General features: G+C 49.9%; 1 protein-coding gene and 1 long non-coding RNA gene across 2 annotated transcripts in view; one reads left to right on the plus strand and one right to left on the minus strand.

Annotated features, from left to right (window-relative positions):
• The first annotated feature begins 6,975 nt into the window (after positions 1-6,975).
• The window catches only part of mief2 (mitochondrial elongation factor 2), a 73,734-nt gene continuing 56,839 nt past the window's right edge, over positions 6,976-23,870 (plus strand). Inside the window, exon 1 of the mRNA XM_055913751.1 lies at positions 6,976-7,034. The gene's annotated coding sequence lies outside the window, so the exon portion shown is untranslated. The remainder of the gene's footprint in view (positions 7,035-23,870) is intronic.
• On the minus strand, positions 16,276-18,899 carry LOC129845826 (uncharacterized). Its single transcript, XR_008758116.1, has 3 exons — positions 18,167-18,899; positions 17,349-17,926; positions 16,276-16,722 (listed from the first exon to the last, which is right to left on the minus strand). It is a non-coding gene; the product is annotated as an uncharacterized LOC129845826 (long non-coding RNA).

Genomic DNA, 23,870 nt, shown 5'->3' on the forward strand with positions numbered 1-23,870 from the left:
CTCCTGGGAGAGGTGGACAGGACCAGAGTTAGTGGTTGTAAAGTTCTACTCCTCCTGGGAGAGGTGGACAGGACCAGAGATAGTGGTTGTAAAGTTCTACTCCTCCTGGGAGAGGTGGACAGGACCAGAGTTAGTGGTTGTAAAGTTCTACTCCTCCTGGGAGAGATGGACAGGACCAGAGTTAGTGGTTGTAAAGTTCTACTCCTCCTGGGAGAGATGGACAGGACCAGAGTTAGTGGTTGTAAAGTTCTACTCCTCCTGGGAGAGGTGGACAGGACCAGAGTTAGTGGTTGTAAAGTTCTACTCCTCCTGGGAGAGGTGGACAGGACCAGAGTTAGTGGTTGTAAAGTTCTACTCCTCTTGGGAGAGGTGGACAGGACCAGAGTTAGTGGTTGTAAAGTTCTACTCCTCTTGGGAGAGGTGGACAGGACCAGAGTTAGTGGTTGTAAAGTTCTACTCCTGGGAGAGGTGGACAGGACCAGAGTTAGTGGTTGTAAAGTTCTTCTCCTCCTGGGAGAGGTGGACAGGACCAGAGTTAGTGGTAGTAAAGTTCTACTCCTGGGAGAGGTGGACAGGACCAGAGTTAGTGGTTGTAAAGTTCTACTCCTCCTGGGAGAGGTGGACAGGACCAGAGTTAGTGGTAGTAAAGTTCTACTCCTGGGAGAGGTGGACAGGACCAGAGTTAGTGGTTGTAAAGTTCTACTCCTCCTGGGAGAGGTGGACAGGACCAGAGTTAGTGGTTGTAAAGTTCTACTCCTCCTGGGAGAGGTGGACAGGACCAGAGTTAGTGGTTGTAAAGTTCTACTCTTCCTGGGAGAGGTGGACAGGACCAGAGTTAGTAGTTGTAAAGTTCTACTCCTCTTGGGAGAGGTAGACAGGACCAGAGTTAGTGGTTGTAAAGTTATACTCCTCTTGGGAGAGGTGGACAGGACCAGAGTTAGTGGTTGTAAAGGTCTACTCCTCTTGGGAGAGGTGGACAGGACCAGAGTTAGTGGTTGTAAAGTTCTACTCCTCTTGGGAGAGGTGGACAGGACCAGAGTTAGTGGTTGTAAAGTTCTACTCCTCCTGGGAGAGGTGGACAGGACCAGAGTTAGTGGTTGTAAAGTTCTACTCCTCCTGGAAGAGGTGGACAGGACCAGAGTTAGTGGTTGTAAAGTTCTACTCCTCTTGGGAGAGGTGGACAGGACCAGAGTTAGTGGTTGTAAAGTTCTACTCCTCTTGGGAGAGGTGGACAGGACCAGAGTTAGTGGTTGTAAAGTTCTACTCCTCTTGGGAGAGGTGGACAGGACCAGAGTTAGTGGTTGTAAAGTTCTACTCCTCCTGGGAGAGGTGGACAGGACCAGAGTTAGTGGTTGTAAAGTTCTACTCCTCCTGGGAGAGGTGGACAGGACCAGAGTTAGTGGTTGTAAAGTTCTATTCCTCCTGGGAGAGGTGGACAGGACCAGAGTTAGTGGTTGTAAAGTTCTACTCCTCCTGGGAGAGGTGGACAGGACCAGAGTTAGTGGTTGTAAAGTTCTACTCCTCCTGGGAGAGGTGGACAGGACCAGAGTTAGTGGTTGTAAAGTTCTACTCCACTTGGGAGAGGTGGACAGGACCAGAGTTAGTGGTTGTAAAGTTCTACTCCTCCTGGGAGAGGTGGACAGGACCAGAGTTAGTGGTTGTAAAGTTCTACTCCTCCTGGGAGAGGTGGACAGGACCAGAGTTAGTGGTTGTAAAGTTCTTCTCCTCCTGGGAGAGGTGGACAGGACCAGAGTTAGTGGTTGTAAAGTTCTACTCCTCCTGGGAGAGGTGGACAGGACCAGAGTTAGTGGTTGTAAAGTTCTTCTCCTCCTGGGAGAGATGGACAGGACCAGAGTTAGTGGTTGTAAAGTTCTACTCCTCCTGGGAGAGGTGGACAGGACCAGAGTTAGTGGTTGTAAAGTTCTTCTCCTCCTTGGAGAGGTGGACAGGACCAGAGTTAGTGGTTGTAAAGTTCTACTCCTCCTGGGAGAGGTGGACAGGACCAGAGTTAGTGGTTGTAAAGTTCTACTCCTCCTGGGAGAGGTGGACAGGACCAGAGTTAGTGGTTGTAAAGTTCTATTCCTCCTGGGAGAGGTGGACAGGACCAGAGTTAGTGGTTGTAAAGTTCTACTCCTCCTGGGAGAGGTGGACAGGACCAGAGTTAGTGGTTGTAAAGTTCTACTCCTCCTGGGAGAGGTGGACAGGACCAGAGTTAGTGGTTGTAAAGTTCTACTCCACTTGGGAGAGGTGGACAGGACCAGAGTTAGTGGTTGTAAAGTTCTACTCCTCCTGGGAGAGGTGGACAGGACCAGAGTTAGTGGTTGTAAAGTTCTACTCCTCCTGGGAGAGGTGGACAGGACCAGAGTTAGTGGTTGTAAAGTTCTTCTCCTCCTGGGAGAGGTGGACAGGACCAGAGTTAGTGGTTGTAAAGTTCTACTCCTCCTGGGAGAGGTGGACAGGACCAGAGTTAGTGGTTGTAAAGTTCTTCTCCTCCTGGGAGAGATGGACAGGACCAGAGTTAGTGGTTGTAAAGTTCTACTCCTCCTGGGAGAGGTGGACAGGACCAGAGTTAGTGGTTGTAAAGTTCTTCTCCTCCTGGGAGAGGTGGACAGGACCAGAGTTAGTGGTTGTAAAGTTCTACTCCTCCTGGGAGAGGTGGACAGGACCAGAGTTAGTGGTTGTAAAGTTCTACTCCTCCTGGGAGAGGTGGACAGGACCAGAGTTAGTGGTTGTAAAGTTCTATTCCTCCTGGGAGAGGTGGACAGGACCAGAGTTAGTGGTTGTAAAGTTCTACTCCTCCTGGGAGAGGTGGACAGGACCAGAGTTAGTGGTTGTAAAGCTCTACTCCTCCTGGGAGAGGTGGACAGGACCAGTTAGTGGTTGTAAAGTTCTACTCCTCTTGGGAGAGGTGGACAGGTCCAGAGTTAGTGGTTGTAAAGTTCTACTCCTCTTGGGAGAGGTGGACAGGACCAGAGTTAGTGGTTGTGAAGTTCTACTCCTCCTGGGAGAGGTGGACAGGACCAGAGTTAGTGGTTGTAAAGTTCTACTCCTGGGAGAGTTACAGGACCAGAGTTAGTGGTTGTAAAGTTCTACTCCTCCTGGGAGAGGTGGACAGGACCAGAGTTAGTGGTTGTAAAGTTCTACTCCTGAGAGAGGTGGACAGGACCAGAGTTAGTGGTTGTAAAGTTCTACTCCTCCTGGGAGAGGTGGACAGGACCAGAGTTAGTGGTTGTAAAGTTCTACTCCTCCTGGGAGAGGTGGACAGGACCAGAGTTAGTGGTTGTAAAGTTCTACTCCTCCTGGGAGAGATGGACAGGACCAGAGTTAGTGGTTGTAAAGTTCTACTCCTCCTGGGAGAGATGGACAGGACCAGAGTTAGTGGTTGTAAAGTTCTACTCCTCCTGGGAGAGGTGGACAGGACCAGAGTTAGTGGTTGTAAAATGCAGCAGTAGAATCAGATTAAAAAACAGATCAAAATACACTTTATGGAACAACGGGGACTGTTGTGTGCTGACACACACACAGGCACAGACACATGATAACACATGCGCAATACACACACGTACGCATGGATCTTGTGTTGTAGATATGTGGTAGTAGAGTAGTGGCCTGAGGGCACACACTCAGTGTGTTGAGAAATCTGTTGGGAAATGTATTGGAATGTTTTACATTTTTTATAGCTGCCTTAATTTTGCTGGACACCAGGAAGAGTAGCTGCTGCCTTGGCAGGAACTAATGGGGATCCATAATAAACCCCAGGAAGAGTAGCTGCTTGCTTGGCAGGAACTAATGGGGATCCATAATAAACCCCAGGAAGAGAAGCTGCTGCCTTGGCAGGAACTAATGGGGATCCACAATAAACCCCAGGTAGAGTAGCTGCTGTCTTGGCAGGAACTAATGGGGATCCATAATAAACCCCAGGAAGAGTAGCTGCTTGCTTGGCAGGAACTAATGGGGATCCATAATAAACCCCAGGAAGAGTAGCTGCTTGCTTGGCAGGAACTAATGGGGATCCATAATAAACCCCAGGAAGAGTAGCTGCTTGCTTGGCAGGAACTAATGGGGATCCATAATAAACCCCAGGAAGAGTAGCTGCTTGCTTGGCAGGAACTAATGGGGATCCATAATAAACCCCATGTAGAGTAGCTGCTGCCTTGGCAGGAACTAATGGGGATCCATAATAAACCCCAGGAAGAGTAGCTGCTGCCTTGGCAGGAACTAATGGGGATCCACAATAAACCCCAGGTAGAGTAGCTGCTGCTTGGCAGGAACTAATGGGGATCCATAATAAACCCCAGGAAGAGTAGCTGCTTGCTTGGCAGGAACTAATGGGGATCCATAATAAACCCCAGGAAGAGTAGCTGCTGCCTTGGCAGGAACTAATGGGGATCCATAATAAACCCCAGGAAGAGTAGCTGCTTGCTTGGCAGGAACTAATGGGGATCCATAATAAACCCCATGTAGAGTAGCTGCTGCCTTGGCAGGAACTAATGGGGATCCATAATAAACCCCAGGAAGAGTAGCTGCTGCCTTGGCAGGAACTAATGGGGATCCATAATAAACCCCAGCTAGAGTAGCTGCTGCCTTGGCAGGAACTAATGGGGATCCACAATAAACCCCAGGTAGAGTAGCTGCTGCTTGGCAGGAACTAATGGGGATCCATAATAAACCACAGGAAGAGTAGCTGCTGCCTTGACAGGAACTAATGGTGATCCATAATAAACCCCAGGAAGAGTAGCTGCAGCCTTGGCAGGAACTAATGGGGATCCATAATAAACCCCAGGAAGAGTAGCTGCTGCCTTGGCAGGAACTAATGGGGATCCATAATAAACCACAGGAAGAGTAGCTGCTGCCTTGGCAGGAACTAATGGGGATCCATAATAAACCCCAGGAAGAGTAGGTGCTGCCTTGGCAGGAACTAATGGGGATCCGTAAAAAAAAAAAACAGGAAGAGTAGCTGCTGCCTTGGCAGGAACTAATGGGGATCCATAATAAACCCCAGGAAGAGTAGCTGCTGCCTTGGCAGGAACTAATGGAGATCCATAATAAACCCCAGGAAGAGTAGCTGCTACTTGGCAGGAACTAATGGGGATCCATAATAAACCCCATGTAGAGTAGCTGCTGTCTTGACAGGAACTAATGGGGATCCATAATAAACCCCAGGAAGAGTAGCTGCTGCCTTGGCAGGAACTAATGGGGATCCATAATAAACCCCAGGAAGAGTAGCTGCTGCCTTGACAGGAACTAATGGGGATCCATAATAAACCCCAGGAAGAGTAGCTGCTGCATTGGCAGGAACTAATGGGGATCCATAATAAACCCCAGGAAGAGTAGCTGCTTTCTTGGCAGGAACTAATGGAGATCCATAATAAACCCCAGGTAGAGTAGCTGCTGCTTGGCAGGAACTAATGGGGATCCATAATAAACCCCAGGTAGAGTAGCTGCTGCTTGGCAGGAACTAATGGGGATCCATAATAAACCCCAGGAAGAGTAGCTGCAGTCTTGGCAGGAACTAATGGGGATCCATAATAAACCCCAGGAAGAGTAGCTGCTGCCTTGGCAGGAACTAATGGGGATCCATAATAAACCACAGGAAGAGTAGCTGCTGCCTTGGCAGGAACTAATGGGGATCCATAATAAACCCCAGGAAGAGTAGGTGCTGCCTTGGCAGGAACTAATGGGGATCCGTAAAAAAAAAAAACAGGAAGAGTAGCTGCTGCCTTGGCAGGAACTAATGGGGATCCATAATAAACCCCAGGAAGAGTAGCTGCTGCCTTGGCAGGAACTAATGGAGATCCATAATAAACCCCAGGAAGAGTAGCTGCTACTTGGCAGGAACTAATGGGGATCCATAATAAACCCCATGTAGAGTAGCTGCTGTCTTGACAGGAACTAATGGGGATCCATAATAAACCCCAGGAAGAGTAGCTGCTGCCTTGGCAGGAACTAATGGGGATCCATAATAAACCCCAGGAAGAGTAGCTGCTGCCTTGACAGGAACTAATGGGGATCCATAATAAACCCCAGGAAGAGTAGCTGCTGCATTGGCAGGAACTAATGGGGATCCATAATAAACCCCAGGAAGAGTAGCTGCTTTCTTGGCAGGAACTAATGGAGATCCATAATAAACCCCAGGTAGAGTAGCTGCTGCCTTGGCAGGAACTAATGGGGATCCATAATAAACCCCAGGTAGAGTAGCTGCTGCCTTGGCAGGAACTCATGGGGATCCATAATAAACACAACAACAACAAAAGAAGAGGAAAACGCTGGATTATACGGTAATTAAATGATCAAAACCAGGTTGAATTAATGTTCAAATTGAAAAAAGTAATGCCGCGTTCACGTACTAGTAGATACTAGGAAACTCTGAAATTTCCAACTTGCTAACTGGTTGAACGCGGCAAATGTATAACTACAACCAGTTAGCAGGTCGTAAATGTCCGAGTTCCGACTAAATTATGTTTTACACACAATAAACTTGTGCGTGTTTTGGGGAGAAAAAAACAACAACTCCCCACCAATCAGCTGCAAAGACCCCAAACGTCAACGTCAGAACATAACGTCTCCTGCCATTGGTCCGCTTGGTTGTCAATCATACGGACAATGTATGGGTGTGTTCCTCTGCCCAGGCATTTCTTCACCCTGCCAGATCTTACAACGCCTCGACAGGTATTTTACGTGTCTGCTATGAACATAATATATATATTTTTTTCTTTTATCATTTAAAAAATAATCTAAGAATATTATATATATTTTATTTTTATTTTATTATTATTTAAAAAAAATCTAATAACATTATATGTTATAGCATTCGGTCAATCGATGACGTGGCACCTACCCATTGGTTGGTTGATGCATGTAACGTCTGTGGGCGGATGCGACCTATGTTACTTTTGGATGTGTGTTCTTTCACGGTGACAGATTATCAAAAAGGACAAGATATGGTCGACTAGTCGACTAAATAACTGTGTTTTTTATTTTATTTTAACAAATGGATTGGAGTTAGAATACAATATAGCAGCAGTTGTAGATTGGTGAGTGCCCGAGTTGTACCCGAACAGCTAAGCTAAATGATAACAACAGCTGTAGCTAGCTAACGTCATGTGGCTAATTTAGCTAGCTACATGGCTAACTAGTTTCTCTTGTTCGTATGCAAACTAAAAGTTTTGTCCCTCACATGTTGCCGTTTGGTTGATGTGCCGTGAGATCCGGTGCCGCTGTCTTTTCACAATAACGTTACAGCGGTTTACGAATAGTTGATTTACTGCTAACCAGCTAACCTAGCTAGTTCCAAAACAAACATTGTAGTGTACGGCGCCCTTCCCACCTAAGCTAGCCAGACCAGCTGGTATTAAACACTGGGTGAACGGGAGCGAAACCAGAGAGACGGTTCACATGTACTAGCTTTGTAACTACTATCTCTGGCTAAATATATACTAGTTAGCTATCACACACACGTCCTCTTAACCTTGTCAATAGATATGGCTACAGCGAGTTAGCTATATCGACCCCGTTATGTTGATGTGTGTTATTGTACTAGGAAAAGGGTCAACATTGGTGAATGAATAGCTCCCTTCTCAGCTGATACCTGGAATTTGGAATTGGACAACATGTGTCAGGTTGCACATACTGAGACAGGGAGAATAAGTCAATATGGTCCATGGCAAATGCATATATAGAGAGTTTGGACATTGAGCTTCTGGTCCCTGGTCAGTGGTTGGTGGTTGTTATATCTGAGCAGGGCCAGGAATATACAGTAGCTGGAATATAATGTGACCTGCACAATTTGAGCTGATCTTTAAGACCCAGTCTTTAAATAGACTGGGCCTGAGTCCTATATGACATCCTTTTCCCTCTATAGTGCACTACTTTTGGCCAGGGCCCTAGCACCCTTTTCCCTCTGTAGTGCACTACTTTTGGCCAGGGCCCTAGCACCCTTTTCCCTCTGTAGTGCACTACTTTTGGCCAGGGCCCTAGCACCCTTTTCCCTCTGTAGTGCACTACTTTTGGCCAGGGCCCTAGCACCCTTTTCCCTCGGTAGTGCACTACTTTTGGCCAGGGCCCTAGCACCCTTTTCCCTCTGTAGTGCACTACTTTTGGCCAGGGCCCTAGCATCCTTTTCCCTCTGTAGTGCACTACTTTTGGCCAGGGCCCTAGCACCATTTTCCCTCTGTAGTGCACTACTTTTGGCCAGGGCCCTAGCACCCTCTGTAGTGCACTACTTTTGGCCAGGGCCCTAGCACCATTTTCCCTCTATAGTGCACTACTTTTGGCCAGGGCCCTAGCACCCTTTTCCCTCTGTAGTGCACTACTTTTGGCCAGGGCCCTAGCACCCTTTTCCCTCGGTAGTGCACTACTTTTGGCCAGGGCCCTAGCACCCTTTTCCCTCTGTAGTGCACTACTTTTGGCCAGGGCCCTAGCACCCTTTTCCCTCTGTAGTGCACTACTTTTGGCCAGGGCCCTAGCACCCTTTTCCCTCTGTAGTGCACTACTTTTGGCCAGGGCCCTAGCACCCTTTTCCCTCTATAGTGCACTACTTTTGGCCAGGGCCCTAGCACCCTTTTCCCTCTGTAGTGCACTACTTTTGGCCAGGGCCCTAGCACCCTTTTCCCTCTGTAGTGCACTACTTTTGGCCAGGGCCCATAGAGAATAGGATGCCAGTTGGGATGACGTCTTGGGCTCCGTCTAGTGCCAGGGTAGCCAAGGGGACATCCTATGATCTGACTCTGCTTTCTGTCAGAGTGATCTGCTGCGGCTATTTCTGTCTGCCAGGTGCAGCAGGAGAAAAATATGACACCAACAGAAAACGGTCACGTAGAGCTGGGAAAGGAAAGTGTGACACAGGCCTGTCAGTCAACACCAGAGATAGGTCTAGGTGCTAATCTGGAGACTGAACCTGTCACCACCTATCTCTGGTGTTGACTGACAGGACTGGTTCAGTCTCTAGGACCTAGACCTGTCACCACCTATCTCTGGTTCAGTCTCTAGGACCTAGACCTGTCACCACCTATCTCTGGTTCAGTCTCTAGGACCTAGACCTGTCACCTATCTCTGGTTCAGTCTCTAGGACCTAGACCTGTCACCACCTATCTCTGGTTCAGTCTCTAGGCCCTAGACCTGTCACCACCTATCTCTGGTTCAGTCTCTAGGACCTAGACCTGTCACCACCTATCTCTGGTTCAGTCTCTAGGACCTAGACCTGTCACCACCTATCTCTGGTTCAGTCTCTAGGACCTAGACCTGTCACCACCTATCTCTGGTTCAGTCTCTAGGACCTAGACCTGTCACCACCTATCTCTGGTTCAGTCTCTAGGACCTAGACCTGTCACCACCTATCTCTGGTTCAGTCTCTAGGACCTAGACCTGTCACCACCTATCTCTGGTTCAGTCTCTAGGACCTAGACCTGTCACCACCTATCTCTGGTTCAGTCTCTAGGCCCTAGACCTGTCACCACCTATCTCTGGTTCAGTCTCTAGGACCTAGACCTGTCACTACCTATCTCTGGTTCAGTCTCTAGGACCTAGACCTGTCACCACCTATCTCTGGTTCAGTCTCTAGGACCTAGACCTGTCACCACCTATCTCTGGTTCAGTCTCTAGGACCTAGACCTGTCACCTATCTCTGGTTCAGTCTCTAGGACCTAGACCTGTCACCACCTATCTCTGGTTCAGTCTCTAGGCCCTAGACCTGTCACCACCTATCTCTGGTGTTGACTGACAGGACTGGTTCAGTCTCTAGGACCTAGACCTGTCACCACCTATCTCTGGTTCAGTCTCTAGGACCTAGACCTGTCACCACCTATCTCTGGTGTTGACTGACAGGACTGGTTCAGTCTCTAGAACCTAGACCTGTCACCACCTATCTCTGGTTCAGTCTCTAGGACCTAGACCTGTCACCACCTATCTCTGGTTCAGTCTCTAGGACCTAGACCTGTCACCACCTATCTCTGGTTCAGTCTCTAGGCCCTAGACCTGTCACCACCTATCTCTGGTGTTGACTGACAGGACTGGTTCAGTCTCTAGGACCTAGACCTGTCACCACCTATCTCTGGTTCAGTCTCTAGGACCTAGACCTGTCACCACCTATCTCTGGTTCAGTCTCTAGGCCCTAGACCTGTCACCACCTATCTCTGGTGTTGACTGACAGGACTGGTTCAGTCTCTAGGACCTAGACCTGTCACCACCTATCTCTGGTTCAGTCTCTAGGACCTAGACCTGTCACCACCTATCTCTGGTTCAGTCTCTAGGCCCTAGACCTGTCACCACCTATCTCTGGTGTTGACTGACAGGACTGGTTCAGTCTCTAGGACCTAGACCTGTCACCACCTATCTCTGGTTCAGTCTCTAGGACCTAGACCTGTCACTACCTATCTCTGGTTCAGTCTCTAGGACCTAGACCTGTCACCACCTATCTCTGGTTCAGTCTCTAGAACCTAGACCTGTCACCACCTATCTCTGGTTCAGTCTCTAGGCCCTAGACCTGTCACCACCTATCTCTGGTTCAGTCTCTAGGCCCTAGACCTGTCACCACCTATCTCTGGTTCAGTCTCTAGAACCTAGACCTGTCACCACCTATCTCTGGTTCAGTCTCTAGGACCTAGACCTGCCATCACCTATCTCTGGTTCAGTCTCTAGGACCTAGACCTGTCACCACCTATCTCTGGTTCAGTCTCTAGGACCTAGACCTGTCACCACCTATCTCTGGTTCAGTCTCTAGGACCTAGAACTGTCACCACCTATCTCTGGTTCAGTCTCTAGGACCTAGACCTGTCACCACCTATCTCTGGTTCAGTCTCTAGGACCTAGACCTGTCACCACCTATCTCTGGTTCAGTCTCTAGGACCTAGACCTGTCACCACCTATCTCTGGTTCAGTCTCTAGGACCTAGACCTGTCACCACCTATCTCTGGTTCAGTCTCTAGGACCTAGACCTGTCACCACCTATCTCTGGTTCAGTCTCTAGGACCTAGACCTGTCACCACCTATCTCTGGTTCAGTCTCTAGAACCTAGACCTGTCACCACCTATCTCTGGTGTTGACTGACAGGACTGGTTCAGTCTCTAGGACCTAGACCTGTCACCACCTATCTCTGGTTCAGTCTATAGGACCTAGACCTGTCACCACCTATCTCTGGTGTTGACTGACAGGACTGGTTCAGTCTCTAGGACCTAGACCTGTCACCACCTATCTCTGGTTCAGTCTCTAGGCCCTAGACCTGTCACCTATCTCTGGTGTTGACTGACAGGACTGGTTCAGTCTCTAGGACCTAGACCTGTCACCACCTATCTCTGGTTCAGTCTCTAGAACCTAGACCTGTCACCACCTATCTCTGGTTCAGTCTCTAGAACCTAGACCTGTCACCACCTATCTCTGGTTCAGTCTCTAGGACCTAGACCTGTCACCACCTATCTCTGGTTCAGTCTCTAGAACCTAGACCTGTCACCTATCTCTGGTTCAGTCTCTAGAACCTAGACCTGTCACCACCTATCTCTGGTTCAGTCTCTAGAACCTAGACCTGTCACCACCTATCTCTGGTTCAGTCTCTAGGCCCTAGACCTGTCACCACCTATCTCTGGTTCAGTCTCTAGGACCTAGACCTGTCATCACCTATCTCTGGTTCAGTCTCTAGGACCTAGACCTGTCACCACCTATCTCTGGTTCAGTCTCTAGGACCTAGACCTGTTATCACCTATCTCTGGTTCAGTCTCTAGGACCTAGACCTGTCACCACCTATCTCTGGTTCAGTCTCTAGGACCTAGACCTGTCATCACCTATCTCTGGTTCAGTCTCTAGGACCTAGACCTGTCACCACCTATCTCTGGTTCAGTCTCTAGGACCTAGACCTGTCACCACCTATCTCTGGTTCAGTCTCTAGGACCTAGACCTGTCACCACCTATCTCTGGTTCAGTCTCTAGGACCTAGACCTGTCACCACCTATCTCTGGTTCAGTCTCTAGGACCTAGACCTGTCACCACCTATCTCTGGTTCAGTCTCTAGGCCCTAGACCTGTCACCACCTATCTCTGGTTCAGTCTCTAGGACCTAGACCTGTCACCACCTATCTCTGGTTCAGTCTCTAGAACCTAGACCTGTCACCACCTATCTCTGGTGTTGACTGACAGGACTGGTTCAGTCTCTAGGACCTAGACCTGTCACCACCTATCTCTGGTTCAGTCTCTAGGACCTAGACCTGTCACCACCTATCTCTGGTTCAGTCTCTAGAACCTAGACCTGTCACCACCTATCTCTGGTTCAGTCTCTAGGCCCTAGACCTGTCATCACCTATCTCTGGTTCAGTCTCTAGGACCTAGACCTGTCACCACCTATCTCTGGTTCAGTCTCTAGGACCTAGACCTGTCACCACCTATCTCTGGTTCAGTCTCTAGAACCTAGACCTGTCACCACCTATCTCTGGTTCAGTCTCTAGGACCTAGACCTGTCACCACCTATCTCTGGTGTTGACTGATAGGACTGGTTCAGTCTCTAGGACCTAGACCTGTCACCACCTATCTCTGGTTCAGTCTCTAGAACCTAGACCTGTCACCTATCTCTGGTTCAGTCTCTAGGACCTAGACCTGTCACCACCTATCTCTGGTTCAGTCTCTAGGACCTAGACCTGTCACCACCTATCTCTGGTTCAGTCTCTAGGACCTAGACCTGTCACCACCTATCTCTGGTTCAGTCTCTAGGACCTAGACCTGTCACCACCTATCTCTGGTTCAGTCTCTAGGACCTAGACCTGTCACCACCTATCTCTGGTTCAGTCTCTAGGACCTAGACCTGTCACCACCTATCTCTGGTTCAGTCTCTAGGACCTAGACCTGTCACCACCTATCTCTGGTTCAGTCTCTAGGACCTAGACCTGTCACCACCTATCTCTGGTTCAGTCTCTAGGACCTAGACCTGTCACCACCTATCTCTGGTTCAGTCTCTAGGACCTAGACCTGTCACCACCTATCTCTGGTTCAGTCTCTAGGACCTAGACCTGTCACCTATCTCTGGTTCAGTCTCTAGGACCTAGACCTGTCACCACCTATCTCTGGTTCAGTCTCTAGGACCTAGACCTGTCACCACCTATCTCTGGTGTTGACTGACAGGCCTGGTTCAGTCTCTAGGACCTAGACCTGTCACCACCTATCTCTGGTTCAGTCTCTAGGCCCTAGACCTGTCACCACCTATCTCTGGTTCAGTCTCTAGAACCTAGACCTGTCACCACCTATCTCTGGTTCAGTCTCTAGGACCTAGACCTGTCACCACCTATCTCTGGTTCAGTCTCTAGGACCTAGACCTGTCACCACCTATCTCTGGTTCAGTCTCTAGGACCTAGACCTGTCACCACCTATCTCTGGTTCAGTCTCTAGGACCTAGACCTGTCACCACCTATCTCTGGTTCAGTCTCTAGGCCCTAGACCTGTCACCACCTATCTCTGGTTCAGTCTCTAGGACCTAGACCTGTCACCACCTATCTCTGGTTCAGTCTCTAGGACCTAGACCTGTCACCACCTATCTCTGGTTCAGTCTCTAGGCCCTAGACCTGTCACCACCTATCTCTGGTTCAGTCTCTAGGACCTAGACCTGTCACCACCTATCTCTGGTTCAGTCTCTAGGACCTAGACCTGTCACCTCCTATCTCTGGTGTTGACTGACAGGACTGGTTCAGTCTCTAGGACCTAGACCTGTCACCACCTATCTCTGGTTCAGTCTCTAGGACCTAGACCTGTCACCTCCTATCTCTGGTTCAGTCTCTAGAACCTAGACCTGTCACCTATCTCTGGTTCAGTCTCTAGAACCTAGACCTGTCACCTATCTCTGGTTCAGTCTCTAGGACCTAGACCTGTCACCACCTATCTCTGGTGTTGACTGACAGGACTGGTTCAGTCTCTAGAACCTAGACCTGTCACCACCTATCTCTGGTGTTGACTGACAGGACTGGTTCAGTCTCTAGGACCTAGACCTGTCACCACCTATCTCTGGTTCAGTCTCTAGGCCCTAGACCTGTCACCACCTATCTCTGGTTCAGTCTCTAGGACCTAGACCTGTCACCACCTATCTCTGGTTCAGTCTCTAGGACCTAGACCTGTCATCACCTATCTCTGGTGTTGACTGACAGGACTGGTTCAGTCTCTAGAACCTAGACCTGTCACCACCTATCTCTGGTTCAGTCTATAGGACCTAGACCTGTCACCTCCTATCTCTGGTTCAGTCTCTAGGACCTAGACCTGTCATCACCTATCTCTGGTTCAGTCTCTAGAACCTAGACCTGTCACCACCTATCTCTGGTTCAGTCTCTAGGACCTAGACCTGTCACCACCTATCTCTGGTGTTGACTGACAGGACTGGCTCAGTCTCTAGGACCTAGACCTGTCACCACCTATCTCTGGTGTTGACTGACAGGACTGGTTCAGTCTCTAGGACCTAGACCTGCCATCACCTATCTCTGGTTCAGTCTCTAGGCCCTAGACCTGTCACCACCTATCTCTGGTTCAGTCTCTAGGCCCTAGACCTGTCACCTATCTCTGGTTCAGTCTCTAGGACCTAGACCTGTCACCACCTATCTCTGGTTCAGTCTCTAGGCCCTAGACCTGTCACCACCTATCTCTGGTTCAGTCTCTAGAACCTAGACCTGTCACCTATCTCTTGTTCAGTCTCTAGGACCTAGACCTGTCACCACCTATCTCTGGTTCAGTCTCTAGGACCTAGACCTGTCACCACCTATCTCTGGTGTTGACTGACAGGACTGGTTCAGTCTCTAGGCCCTAGACCTGTCACCACCTATCTCTGGTTCAGTCTATAGGACCTAGACCTGTCACCTATCTCTGGTTCAGTCTCTAGGCCCTAGACCTGTCACCTATCTCTGGTTCAGTCTTTAGGCCCTAGACCTGTCACCACCTATCTCTGGTTCAGTCTCTAGGACCTAGACCTGTCACCACCTATCTCTGGTTCAGTCTCTAGGACCTAGACCTGTCACCACCTATCTCTGGTTCAGTCTCTAGGACCTAGACCTGTCACCACCTATCTCTGGTGTTGACTGACAGGACTGGTTCAGTCTCTAGGCCCTAGACCTGTCACCACCTATCTCTGGTTCAGTCTCTAGAACCTAGACCTGTCACCACCTATCTCTGGTTCAGTCTCTAGGCCCTAGACCTGTCACCACCTATCTCTGGTTCAGTCTCTAGGACCTAGACCTGTCATCACCTATCTCTGGTTCAGTCTCTAGAACCTAGACCTGTCACCACCTATCTCTGGTTCAGTCTCTAGGACCTAGACCTGTCATCACCTATCTCTGGTTCAGTCTCTAGGACCTAGACCTGTCACCACCTATCTCTGGTTCAGTCTCTAGGCCCTAGACCTGTCACCACCTATCTCTGGTTCAGTCTCTAGGACCTAGACCTGTCACCACCTATCTCTGGTTCAGTCTCTAGGCCCTAGACCTGTCACCACCTATCTCTGGTTCAGTCTCTAGGACCTAGACCTGTCACCACCTATCTCTGGTTCAGTCTCTAGGACCTAGACCTGTCACCACCTATCTCTGGTTCAGTCTCTAGGACCTAGACCTGTCACCACCTATCTCTGGTTCAGTCTCTAGGACCTAGACCTGTCACCACCTATCTCTGGTGTTGACTGACAGGACTGGTTCAGTCTCTAGAACCTAGACCTGCCACCACCTATCTCTGGTTCAGTCTCTAGGACCTAGACCTGTCACCTATCTCTGGTGTTGACTGACAGGACTGGTTCAGTCTCTAGAACCTAGACCTGTCACCTATCTCTGGTTCAGTCTCTAGGACCTAGACCTGTCACCTATCTCTGGTGTTGACTGACAGGACTGGTTCAGTCTCTAGGACCTAGACCTGTCACCACCTATCTCTGGTTCAGTCTCTAGGACCTAGACCTGTCACCTATCTCTGGTTCAGTCTCTAGGACCTAGACCTGTCACCACCTATCTCTGGTGTTGACTGACAGGACTGGTTCAGTCTCTAGGACCTAGACCTGTCACCACCTATCTCTGGTTCAGTCTCTAGGACCTAGACCTGTCACCACCTATCTCTGGTTCAGTCTCTAGGACCTAGACCTGTCACCACCTATCTCTGGTTCAGTCTCTAGGACCTAGACCTGTCACCACCTATCTCTGGTTCAGTCTCTAGGACCTAGACCTGTCACCACCTATCTCTGGTTCAGTCTCTAGGACCTAGACCTGTCACCACCTATCTCTGGTTCAGTCTCTAGGACCTAGACCTGTCACCACCTATCTCTGGTTCAGTCTCTAGGACCTAGACCTGTCACCACCTATCTCTGGTTCAGTCTCTAGGACCTAGACCTGTCACCACCTATCTCTGGTTCAGTCTCTAGGACCTAGACCTGTCACCTCCTATCTCTGGTTCAGTTTCTAGAACCTAGACCTGTCACCACCTATCTCTGGTTCAGTCTCTAGGACCTAGACCTGTCACCTATCTCTGGTTCAGTCTCTAGGCCCTAGACCTGTCACCACCTATCTCTGGTTCAGTCTCTAGGACCTAGACCTGTCACCACCTATCTCTGGTTCAGTCTCTAGGACCTAGACCTGTCACCACCTATCTCTGGTTCAGTCTCTAGGACCTAGACCTGTCACCACCTATCTCTGGTTCAGTCTCTAGAACCTAGACCTGTCACCACCTATCTCTGGTTCAGTCTCTAGGACCTAGACCTGTCACCACCTATCTCTGGTTCAGTCTCTAGAACCTAGACCTGTCACCACCTATCTCTGGTTCAGTCTCTAGGACCTAGACCTGTCACCTATCTCTGGTTCAGTCTCTAGGACCTAGACCTGTCACCTATCTCTGGTGTTGACTGACAGGACTGGTTCACTCTCTAGCACCTAGACCTGTCGCCTATCTCTGGTGTTGACTGACAGGACTGGTTCAGTCTCTAGGACCTAGACCTGTCACCTATCTCTGGTGTTGACTGACAGGACTGGTTCAGTCTCTAGGACCTAGACCTGTCACCTATCTCTGGTGTTGACTGACAGGACTGGTTCAGTCTCTAGGACCTAGACCTGTCACCTATCTATGGTGTTGACTGACAGGACTGGTTCAGTCTCTAGGACCTAGACCTGTCACCACCTATCTCTGGTTCAGTCTCTAGGACCTAGACCTGTCACCACCTATCTCTGGTTCAGTCTCTAGGCCCTAGACCTGTCACCTCCTATCTCTGGTTCAGTCTCTAGGCCCTAGACCTGTCACCTATCTCTGGTTCAGTCTCTAGGACCTAGACCTGTCACCACCTATCTCTGGTGTTGACTGATAGGACTGGTTCAGTCTCTAGGACCTAGACCTGTCACCACCTATCTCTGGTTCAGTCTCTAGGCCCTAGACCTGTCACCACCTATCTCTGGTTCAGTCTCTAGGACCTAGACCTGTCATCACCTATCTCTGGTTCAGTCTCTAGGACCTAGACCTGTCACCACCTATCTCTGGTTCAGTCTCTAGGACCTAGACCTGTCACCACCTATCTCTGGTTCAGTCTCTAGGACCTAGACCTGTCACCACCTATCTCTGGTTCAGTCTCTAGAACCTAGACCTGTCACCACCTATCTCTGGTTCAGTCTCTAGGACCTAGACCTGTCACCACCTATCTCTGGTTCAGTCTCTAGGACCTAGACCTGTCACCTATCTCTGGTTCAGTCTCTAGGACCTAGACCTGTCACCTATCTCTGGTGTTGACTGACAGGACTGGTTCAGTCTCTAGGACCTAGACCTGTCACCACCTATCTCTGGTTCAGTCTATAGGACCTAGACCTGTCACCACCTATCTCTGGTTCAGTCTCTAGGCCCTAGACCTGTCACCACCTATCTCTGGTTCAGTCTCTAGGCCCTAGACCTGTCACCTATCTCTGGTTCAGTCTCTAGAACCTAGACCTGTCACCACCTATCTCTGGTTCAGTCTCTAGGACCTAGACCTGTCACCTATCTCTGGTTCAGTCTCTAGGACCTAGACCTGTCACCACCTATCTCTGGTGTTGACTGATAGGACTGGTTCAGTCTCTAGGACCTAGACCTGTCACCACCTATCTCTGGTTCAGTCTCTAGGACCTAGACCTGTCACCACCTATCTCTGGTTCAGTCTCTAGGACCTAGACCTGTCACCACCTATCTCTGGTGTTGACTGATAGGACTGGTTCAGTCTCTAGGACCTAGACCTGTCATCACCTATCTCTGGTTCAGTCTCTAGAACCTAGACCTGTCACCACCTATCTCTGGTTCAGTCTCTAGGACCTAGACCTGTCACCACCTATCTCTGGTTCAGTCTCTAGAACCTAGACCTGTCACCACCTATCTCTGGTTCAGTCTCTAGGACCTAGACCTGTCACCACCTATCTCTGGTTCAGTCTCTAGGACCTAGACCTGTCATCACCTATCTCTGGTTCAGTCTCTAGGCCCTAGACCTGTCACCACCTATCTCTGGTTCAGTCTCTAGGACCTAGACCTGTCACCACCTATCTCTGGTTCAGTCTCTAGGACCTAGACCTGTCACCACCTATCTCTGGTTCAGTCTCTAGGACCTAGACCTGTCACCTATCTCTGGTGTTGACTGACAGGACTGGTTCAGTCTCTAGGACCTAGACCTGTCACCTATCTCTGGTGTTGACTGACAGGACTGGTTCAGTCTCTAGGACCTAGACCTGTCACCACCTATCTCTGGTTCAGTCTCTAGGACCTAGACCTGTCATCACCTATCTCTGGTTCAGTCTCTAGGACCTAGACCTGTCACCACCTATCTCTGGTTCAGTCTCTAGGACCTAGACCTGTCACCTATCTCTGGTTCAGTCTCTAGGCCCTAGACCTGTCACCACCTATCTCTGGTTCAGTCTCTAGGACCTAGACCTGTCACCACCTATCTCTGGTTCAGTCTCTAGGACCTAGACCTGTCACCACCTATCTCTGGTTCAGTCTCTAGGACCTAGACCTGTCACCACCTATCTCTGGTTCAGTCTCTAGGACCTAGACCTGTCACCACCTATCTCTGGTTCAGTCTCTAGGACCTAGACCTGTCACCACCTATCTCTGGTTCAGTCTCTAGGACCTAGACCTGTCACCACCTATCTCTGGTTCAGTCTCTAGGACCTAGACCTGTCACCACCTATCTCTGGTTCAGTCTCTAGGCCCTAGACCTGTCACCTATCTCTGGTTCAGTCTCTAGGCCCTAGACCTGTCACCACCTATCTCTGGTTCAGTCTCTAGGACCTAGACCTGTCACCACCTATCTCTGGTTCAGTCTCTAGGACCTAGACCTGTCACCACCTATCTCTGGTTCAGTCTCTAGGACCTAGACCTGTCACCACCTATCTCTGGTTCAGTCTCTAGGACCTAGACCTGTCACCACCTATCTCTGGTTCAGTCTCTAGGACCTAGACCTGTCACCACCTATCTCTGGTTCAGTCTCTAGGACCTAGACCTGTCACCACCTATCTCTGGTTCAGTCTCTAGGACCTAGACCTGTCACCACCTATCTCTGGTTCAGTCTCTAGGACCTAGACCTGTCACCACCTATCTCTGGTTCAGTCTCTAGGACCTAGACCTGTCACCACCTATCTCTGGTTCAGTCTCTAGGACCTAGACCTGTCACCACCTATCTCTGGTTCAGTCTCTAGGACCTAGACCTGTCACCACCTATCTCTGGTTCAGTCTCTAGAACCTAGACCTGTCACCACCTATCTCTGGTTCAGTCTCTAGGACCTAGACCTGTCACCACCTATCTCTGGTTCAGTCTCTAGGACCTAGACCTGTCACCACCTATCTCTGGTTCAGTCTCTAGGACCTAGACCTGTCACCACCTATCTCTGGTTCAGTCTCTAGGACCTAGACCTGTCACCTATCTCTGGTGTTGACTGACAGGACTGGTTCAGTCTCTAGGACCTAGACCTGTCACCACCTATCTCTGGTTCAGTCTCTAGGACCTAGACCTGTCACCACCTATCTCTGGTTCAGTCTCTAGAACCTAGACCTGTCACCACCTATCTCTGGTTCAGTCTCTATGACCTAGACCTGTCACCACCTATCTCTGGTTCAGTCTCTAGGACCTAGACCTGTCACCACCTATCTCTGGTTCAGTCTCTAGGACCTAGACCTGTCACCACCTATCTCTGGTGTTGACTGACAGGACTGGTTCAGTCTCTAGAACCTAGACCTGTCACCACCTATCTCTGGTTCAGTCTCTAGGACCTAGACCTGTCACCACCTATCTCTGGTTCAGTCTCTAGGACCTAGACCTGTCACCACCTATCTCTGGTTCAGTCTCTAGGACCTAGACCTGTCACCACCTATCTCTGGTTCAGTCTCTAGGCCCTAGACCTGTCACCACCTATCTCTGGTTCAGTCTCTAGGACCTAGACCTGTCATCACCTATCTCTGGTTCAGTCTCTAGGACCTAGACCTGTCACCACCTATCTCTGGTTCAGTCTCTAGGACCTAGACCTGTTATCACCTATCTCTGGTTCAGTCTCTAGGACCTAGACCTGTCACCACCTATCTCTGGTTCAGTCTCTAGGACCTAGACCTGTCATCACCTATCTCTGGTTCAGTCTCTAGGACCTAGACCTGTCACCACCTATCTCTGGTTCAGTCTCTAGAACCTAGACCTGTCACCACCTATCTCTGGTTCAGTCTCTAGGACCTAGACCTGTCACCACCTATCTCTGGTGTTGACTGACAGGACTGGTTCAGTCTCTAGGACCTAGACCTGTCACCACCTATCTCTGGTTCAGTCTCTAGGACCTAGACCTGTCACCACCTATCTCTGGTGTTGACTGACAGGACTGGTTCAGTCTCTAGGACCTAGACCTGTCACCTATCTCTGGTGTTGACTGACAGGACTGGTTCAGTCTCTAGGACCTAGACCTGTCACCTATCTCTGGTGTTGACTGACAGTACTGGTTCAGTCTCTAGGACCTAGACCTGTCACCACCTATCTCTGGTTCAGTCTCTAGGACCTAGACCTGTCACCACCTATCTCTGGTTCAGTCTCTAGGACCTAGACCTGTCACCACCTATCTCTGGTGTTGACTGACAGGACTGGTTCAGTCTCTAGGACCTAGACCTGTCACCACCTATCTCTGGTGTTGACTGACAGTACTGGTTCAGTCTCTAGGACCTAGACCTGTCACCTCCTATCTCTGGTTCAGTCTCTAGGACCTAGACCTGTCACCACCTATCTCTGGTGTTGACTGACAGGACTGGTTCAGTCTCTAGGACCTAGACCTGTCACCACCTATCTCTGGTTCAGTCTCTAGGCCCTAGACCTGTCACCTCCTATCTCTGGTGTTGACTGACAGGACTGGTTCAGTCTCTAGGACCTAGACCTGTCACCACCTATCTCTGGTTCAGTCTCTAGGACCTAGACCTGTCACCACCTATCTCTGGTTCAGTCTCTAGGACCTAGACCTGTCACCTATCTCTGGTGTTGACTGAAAGGACTGGTTCAGTCTCTAGGACCTAGACCTGTCACCACCTATCTCTGGTTCAGTCTCTAGGACCTAGACCTGTCACCACCTATCTCTGGTTCAGTCTCTAGGCCCTAGACCTGTCACCACCTATCTCTGGTTCAGTCTCTAGGACCTAGACCTGTCACCACCTATCTCTGGTGTTGACTGAAAGGACTGGTTCAGTCTCTAGGACCTAGACCTGTCACCACCTATCTCTGGTTCAGTCTCTAGGACCTAGACCTGTCACCACCTATCTCTGGTTCAGTCTCTAGGACCTAGACCTGTCACCACCTATCTCTGGTGTTGACTGACAGGACTGGCTCAGTCTCTAGGACCTAGACCTGTCACCACCTATCTCTGGTGTTGACTGACAGGACTGGTTCAGTCTCTAGGACCTAGACCTGTCACCACCTATCTCTGGTTCAGTCTCTAGGCCCTAGACCTGTCACCACCTATCTCTGGTTCAGTCTCTAGGACCTAGACCTGTCACCACCTATCTCTGGTTCAGTCTCTAGGACCTAGACCTGTCACCACCTATCTCTGGTTCAGTCTCTAGGACCTAGACCTGTCACCACCTATCTCTGGTTCAGTCTCTAGGACCTAGACCTGTCACCACCTATCTCTGGTTCAGTCTCTAGGACCTAGACCTGTCACCACCTATCTCTGGTTCAGTCTCTAGGCCCTAGACCTGTCACCACCTATCTCTGGTTCAGTCTCTAGGACCTAGACCTGTCACCTATCTCTGGTTCAGTCTCTAGGACCTAGACCTGTCACCTCCTATCTCTGGTTCAGTCTCTAGGACCTAGACCTGCCACCACCTATCTCTGGTTCAGTCTCTAGGACCTAGACCTGTCACCTATCTCTGGTGTTGACTGATAGGACTGGTTCAGTCTCTAGGACCTAGACCTGTCACCACCTATCTCTGGTGTTGACTGATAGGACTGGTTCAGTCTCTAGGCCCTAGACCTGTCACCTATCTCTGGTTCAGTCTCTAGGACCTAGACCTGTCACCACCTATCTCTGGTTCAGTCTCTAGAACCTAGACCTGTCACCACCTATCTCTGGTTCAGTCTCTAGGACCTAGACCTGTCACCACCTATCTCTGGTTCAGTCTCTAGGACCTAGACCTGTCACCACCTATCTCTGGTGTTGACTGACAGGACTGGTTCAGTCTATAGGCCCTAGACCTGTCACCACCTATCTCTGGTTCAGTCTCTAGGACCTAGACCTGTCACCACCTATCTCTGGTTCAGTCTCTAGGACCTAGACCTGTCACCACCTATCTCTGGTTCAGTCTCTAGGACCTAGACCTGTCACCACCTATCTCTGGTTCAGTCTCTAGAACCTAGACCTGTCACCACCTATCTCTGGTTCAGTCTCTAGGCCCTAGACCTGTCACCACCTATCTCTGGTTCAGTCTCTAGGACCTTGAACTGTCACCACCTATCTCTGGTTCAGTCTCTAGGACCTAGACCTGTCACCACCTATCTCTGGTGTTGACTGATAGGACTGGTTCAGTCTCTAGGACCTAGACCTGTCACCACCTATCTCTGGTTCAGTCTGTAGGACCTAGACCTGTCACCACCTATCTCTGGTTCAGTCTCTAGGACCTAGACCTGTCACCACCTATCTCTGGTTCAGTCTCTAGGACCTAGACCTGTCACCACCTATCTCTGGTTCAGTCTCTAGGACCTAGACCTGTCACCACCTATCTCTGGTTCAGTCTCTAGGACCTAGACCTGTCACCTATCTCTGGTTCAGTCTCTAGGACCTAGACCTGTCACCACCTATCTCTGGTTCAGTCTCTAGGACCTAGACCTGTCACCACCTATCTCTGGTTCAGTCTCTAGGACCTAGACCTGTCACCACCTATCTCTGGTGTTGACTGACAGGACTGGTTCAGTCTCTAGGACCTAGACCTGTCACCTATCTCTGGTTCAGTCTCTAGGACCTAGACCTGTCACCACCTATCTCTGGTTCAGTCTCTAGGACCTAGACCTGTCACCACCTATCTCTGGTTCAGTCTCTAGGCCCTAGACCTGTCACCACCTATCTCTGGTTCAGTCTCTAGGACCTAGACCTGTCACCACCTATCTCTGGTTCAGTCTCTAGGCCCTAGACCTGTCACCACCTATCTCTGGTTCAGTCTCTAGGCCCTAGACCTGTCACCACCTATCTCTGGTTCAGTCTCTAGGACCTAGACCTGTCACCACCTATCTCTGGTTCAGTCTCTAGGACCTTGACCTGTCACCACCTATCTCTGGTTCAGTCTCTAGGACCTAGACCTGTCATCACCTATCTCTGGTTCAGTCTCTAGGACCTAGACCTGTCACCACCTATCTCTGGTTCAGTCTCTAGGCCCTAGACCTGTCACCACCTATCTCTGGTTCAGTCTCTAGGCCCTAGACCTGTCACC

This window comes from Salvelinus fontinalis, unplaced genomic scaffold (assembly GCF_029448725.1).
Source record: "Salvelinus fontinalis isolate EN_2023a unplaced genomic scaffold, ASM2944872v1 scaffold_0376, whole genome shotgun sequence".
In the NCBI taxonomy this organism is placed as follows: domain Eukaryota; kingdom Metazoa; phylum Chordata; class Actinopteri; order Salmoniformes; family Salmonidae; genus Salvelinus; species Salvelinus fontinalis.